Here is a 5,984-nt window from a genome sequence, read left to right as displayed (position 1 = left end):
CCAGTTCGTTTCTGTCCTTTCTTTGATTGACTCACCACAGTGCGGACTTGAGAAATAGTAAGGCCGGTCGTGCCGTAAATTGTTCATTTGGACCGGCGCGGCTCTGGTAACTCCGCTCGGTTATACTGGACCGAGGTCGTTAGTGCGACCCGGTTCGACAGCCCGTTGAGGGTGTGGTTTTCCCCGGTAGTTGGACGACGTGGGTACTTCGGTATATTGAAATTAGGCAATTAACCCTACCCCACGCCGTCAAAGTATTGGCGACCACGGTCCGCTAAGGGACCCGTGACCTTCGCACTTATCCGAGAGTCACGACCTAAATTCCGGGTGTTCGGTGGGAGACGACTCTACTGCTCCACCTAGTGGTCGTTTATCGCCACTGACCCCCAGCCCACAACAAATTGGTGTCAGGAGAGGGATTCGGTCCCTCCACCTCCGTAGAGAAATTCACGGGATTCGGATTTGGCATGTACGGACCCCCCCCCCCCCCCGTTCCCTCCAAATTGAGAGCGAGTGAAATTTATTCTCATACACAACATGGCAAGCCATGATGAGCTGGAGCAAAGGAATCCGTGGCTCAGGAAAACACCTGTGAGGAAGAAAAACCCTTACCCCAGGGTTTGGAAAAGCGGCAAAGCCTTTTATCTGGAGCTTTTTATTATTACAACCGTACCACTAAATGTAGTCAGTGGGAGCGACCAGGGCAGGTGACAGCGCAGCAGTTTATGGAATTCATGCAAGGAATGATGCAAAGATGGAATGTGGGCATGCAAAGAATGGAAAACAGAATGGATGAGAGTATGCAAAACGTCCAAAACTGCATGGATGCGAATACGCAGACACTAAAGGGCGAAGTGTAAAACGTGCTCCAGGATTTTGCAAATGGGACCAGTACACCAAGTGGCGGAACGACCGAACCGAGAGGGAGTGCAAAATGCGTCCGGCCCACAATGGAGACGGGTGAGGTCGGGACGACGAGCGACGCCACCACAATTGATGGGGACACTGAAACTAATAAACACGAGGGGAAGACGCAGAAATAAAAGAGACAACGGAAATGAAAACAGAGACACGGGAGATAGGTCAGGTGACGGAGAAATCGAAAGAGGGGAACGAATTTGAGTAAAAGACGAGCACACACAAGTGGAGATAATAGGGGACAATGGGGTTGAGCATGAGGAATGTTTCGTGACCTGGTGCGAGCATCAGGATAGTCTCCCTCAGGAACAGAGGGAGATGGTAAGCTCCCTCGAAGTAGACTGTGACCAGGTGAGTCCGGTCGGGCCGTGCGAGGTCGAGCGGGTGCATGATGCGAGGGTCCATGCAAAGTGTGGTGGGGGGAGGGGGTTAGATCCCGGGACCCCATGAGTTAACACGAATCCCCGATGCAAATGTCCCAGAGTGTGTGAGTGGTGTGGGTGCGTTGAAACGTGCGAGTGGTGTAAGTAATATGGTATGCGTAAGTGCGTGCATGAAAATGGTACATGGACCGACCCAGACGGGCGTGGTGAGCCTTCTGCGCCGTATAAAGTTATTTTGGCAACCGCGCCGGTCCCACGAGGCGCCGTGTACGAGGCCCGTTCGGCATTTTGCGAACGGCCCTCGCGCGTGCGTCTACCTGGAGGGAATCCGGTGCGGAAACGCTCCGCGTTTGGGACAAGAAGACCGTGCGGCCGGTTAAAATGTAGGCGAGTGTTGTACGAATTTGGAACGCACGGGTCCCCATGCGAGCGCGTGTGCGGGGCCTCACGTGCTGCATGCCGCGCGTTCTGTTCGCGGAACGGGTCCATGGGACGATACACTCGGGCTGGCCTGCACGGCTTGCCGTGTAGGTTCGGTGTGCGAGTGACTTCACCGGGGATCTCGCAGCACGAAGGCCGGGTAAACAGCCACGTTATCCCGCGTGGGGAATCCCTTGAAGCGAGCGCTGATTGCGATGTGCAGGTCGACGTTAAGGCTGCATTTATCACCTGAAAGGAAGAGACGTGCGAACTGCAGACCGCCGTCCTGGAGATGCGCTCCGAGTACACAAGGCCCCACGGATGTAGTGAGCATCCCGGTGATTGGGCAAAGGAGCACTAGTTAGTGGGAAGGGTTTAGCGTAGATAGACCGGTCTCATGGGGGCATGAGCCGTCTTCCATGGGGCCCGTGGAACAAGTTAGAGGGAATGTTAGGTTAGAATTAGCAATGAATTGGAGACATAGACAGACATGAGTGTGTAGTTAGGACGTAGCTTAGCAGGAGAGTTAAATGGAACGTGCATTAGTGTAAGGGATGACGGGGAGCCTGAGTTAGTTAGGGGAATTTAGTTAGCAGAATGGCAGTGTTGAGTGATTGGTGTGAATTAAAAAAAACAAAGAAATGTGTACAATGAGGGAAAGTGGGTCAGCGGGCCCGAGTGCGTGAGTGGAGTGAATGGGAAATGCATGGTGTGAATGAATGATTGGGGGGAGGAGTGAATCCCACCCAAGGGACCCGTGGTCAGTGTAATGTTTGTTAGTGGATTAGTTAAATTTAGCAAAAGGAGGTCGTTCTGTTGTTGGTGTTGAGAGAAGGCACGTAACCTTTTTGAAGGGTGCAGGAGTCCATTGACCGGCTGTGAGCCTGGCTGTTAAAAGGTGAGTATCGAGTACTGGACACCCTGGGCACCGGACAGTCGGCCAGAGTAGGCCATGGGTCCAAGGGACCAGGATAGTGTACTGGGCACTGGTGGCCCATCGGAAATGGGACCCGGAGCACCAAAGATGCGACGTGGGCATGGAAGGGGGGAATTGCCAGGAAGGGTACCCCCCAACCCCCACATTCATAGGGAGCAGGAAGGCTCGGAGGCAGCCTCAGGGCCCGTGGGTGCCGTAGTTTGACTTCGGCAGATGGGAATCCCTGCCAAGTGAACCACGCTGCCCAGCCACGAAATTATGCAAGGGCACGAGAGAAAATTTATGGGCAGGACCCCAATTAATAATGGACACAAACACCTATTTGGAGCAGGTAGGCTTAGAAACAGCCCCAGGGCCCAGAGGTGTCATAGTTAGAGTCCGGCAGGAGGGAAATCCCTGCCAAGCGAGGCACGCTGCCCAGCCATGAAATTTTGCAAGGGCACGAGTGAAAATTTGTGGGCAGGGCCCAAATTAATAAGGGACACCAACACAGGCAATGGGAATCATGGTTGTTTGAACCTATAGTTTAAACAGCCAGATGTATGGAAAAGCCCCAGGGTAGTTTGAAGTTAATAAATGCTAGGATAGAGAGGAAATGTACCCCTTCGCACCATCTATCCCTTCGCTCTCCGAAGGCCGCTGGACCCACCTTGGTAAGATGGTTGAATAATGCAGGAGGCTATTCTGGGGCTTCATTGGGCCTTGAGACAGGACGTTAGTCTCTCCCTTTGTCCCCTCCAAAAAAGGAACTTAGGGGTTGGGAGTAGATGGACATGATAGGTTAGCCGGACAAAGACGATAAAGTAGGTTAGGGAGACGAAATTATAGAGAGGAAAAAAAAACGGGTCTAAATTTGTTTCGTTGTTGCAAACTAAGGGAGCGGGTATGGACAAAGACAGGCAAAGGCGAAAGGTTGGAGGGAGACAGTAGGGTAGGTCCGAGCCCATTTTTGGAGCGGCCGGCACCACCTCACTCCCTGCAGAACCTCACGGACCAGACCAGAGGCCAGCCAGCTTCGTATGCCGGCCTGTTGTGCTGTATCTTTTGGTCTGCATCTGCCTCGCCATGCCTTTGTTGCCTGCCTTTGTCTTGACCCCATACCTGCTTGCCCATGGTTGCATTTGCCCCTATGTCACCAACTCACCATGTGTGCCAGGACCATCTCCAGTGTTTTGCAAGGACTGCCCTGCAGGTAGTAGAACCTGCCATGCACACCACAGGGACTTTTTGTGTTCATTCCTGCACCAATGACTTTTTCTTCCTTCCACAGATAACAAATGTTCCACATTTGTTCCACAGATAACAAATGGTCCTGGGCCATGGTTAGTGTAAATACAGGTATTAGAAATTGTAAATACATTTTGCAACCCAACTGTGTGTCTGTCTTTGCACCGGCAATTTAGTTAAGTTGTCCGAGTGAGTCTGTTAGTTTAGTTACGTAGCACACTAGGTTGTTTATTTTCGGGACATGTATACAAATATCACACTCGGGGATCCGTAGGTAAAACGTACTTGGGGAAAAACTTACACATGCATGCCACACGAAAATTTGACGACTCGGGACGAGTCTGTAAAAAGGGGAGGGGGTGGTGTTACGAATCTGGAAGCCATTGCACACAGACAGACAGCAGTCCCTAAGCTTAGTTATTTCGATAAGTATGTGTTTATGGTTAGAATTCCTCCTTCTGTCTCATGGGAATTTTGTGTGTGCGCTACCAGTTATTTTTTTTAGCTCGATTTTTACATCTTCAACAACTACATCCGCTACATCAACAACTACAACAATAACAACACCATCGCCCACGTGTATCGTGTCACGTACAGGGGTGAGATTCCCTCCGTCCACCGTGAGCACGTCCAATCAATGGTGGCCGGCCCGACAGCTGACCCGAGATCGCCCCTCCCCACTACGAGGGTGGATGGAGAATAGGATGCTCCCCTGGCTGTTCCGTTTGGGTTCTCAGACATGCACGGTGGGAGGGTGGTCGTTGCCCCTCCCACCAGACCACCCCTTGCCCAATCAGGGAAGCTATCACCTCAGGCTGGCTTCGCTTTAGCCAGATGGAGTGTTCGGCCCGGCCAATTGGGAGGCTGCCACAAGTCGCCTGACAACCCACCATCCAATCAGGAGGCGAGTAGCGGGGAGAAGAAGCCCCTCCCTCCTCAAGAGGAGGAGAGTTTTTGTCTGGACGAGTGTTGGAGAGACAAGAGTGCGTTCTGGAAGATCGTGGATCGTGGCGATAGTGGTCTGCAGTCCTGGTGACGATTGCGGCGCGGTCTGTGGTCGTTGTCGAGCGGTCTGCAGTCTTGGTGCTGGCAATGCCAAAGGTCGTGGGTTCGAGTCCCACCATTGTGGTACGGGTTGGTGTGACCACACGAGGCGGGACAGGTACCCCGGCCTGGCTCTACTGACTGAAGACCCATTGAGGTCCATTTTCTTTTTTTTGTGTGTGTTTGTGTGTGTGTGTGTGTGTGTGTGTGTGTGTGTGTGTGTGTGTGTGTGTGTGTGTGTGTGTGTCCGTGGGCCCTGTCTGTAAGTAGAATTGTATAAGTGTTTTCCTTGCCTTGTAAATTACATTTTCTTATTCGATTAACTCTGCCTTCTTGCATGCTCCCCTGCCCCGTTATAAATAAATAATCATTTTGTTAAATGTTCCTGCTCGTTTCTGTGTTCTTTCATTGGCTTGGCACGGTGTGTATTGAGAAACAGCGAGGCTCTAAATTGTTCATTTGGTCTGACGGGCCTTGGTAATCTCCGCTCAGGTTACACACGGTTCGGGCTTGGTACTGGCTCGTTCCATTGAGGTCCGTCGAGAGTGTGAATTCCCCGGAAGCTTTGTCCGCGTGGGTAATTAGGTATATTGAAGTTTGGCAATTGACCCTACCCCACGTGGTGGAATTATTGGAGATTAATGGTCCAGTAAAGGACCCGTGCCTTTCGGACTTAACCAAAAGGCACGACCTCAATTCCGGTGTGTTCGGTGGAGCCGACTCTACTGCTCCCTCCAGCGGTAGTGCTCACCACCGATACCCAGCCCCGCAACAATATTCGCTCGTATTCACTAAAACCGTTTATCCTCACAAACTACTTGACTGATATGGAACACATTTGGAATGATACATCAGAACGGGAAGGTCTCATGGGATTGTGCTCCCTATAGGGATCCTCCCCCGATAAGAAGTTGCAAAGGGGGGTTTTGCCTCAGATCCAGGAAATTTATGTTAAAATTTCAGAAACCGATGGCCAGATGAATATCAAATCTTCATGAAACATAAGGACCACGTGGTGAAGGGGCATGACCCCTTCCCCCTAATCCCCCATTTTC

General features: G+C 51.7%; 1 protein-coding gene across 2 annotated transcripts in view; it reads left to right on the top strand.

The window, feature by feature from the left end:
• LOC147027780 (uncharacterized) overlaps nucleotides 1-5,984 on the top strand; it is a 71,192-nt gene that overhangs the window by 20,856 nt on the left and 44,352 nt on the right. The window lies entirely within an intron of this gene.

This window comes from Eptatretus burgeri, chromosome 4, assembly GCF_056783735.1.
Source record: "Eptatretus burgeri isolate ZD-2024b chromosome 4, Ebu_testis_v1, whole genome shotgun sequence".
NCBI classification, from domain to species: Eukaryota; Metazoa; Chordata; class Myxini; order Myxiniformes; family Myxinidae; genus Eptatretus; species Eptatretus burgeri.
The sequence above is the reverse complement of the archived record's forward strand: the minus strand, read 5'-3'. Positions and strand labels throughout refer to the sequence as shown.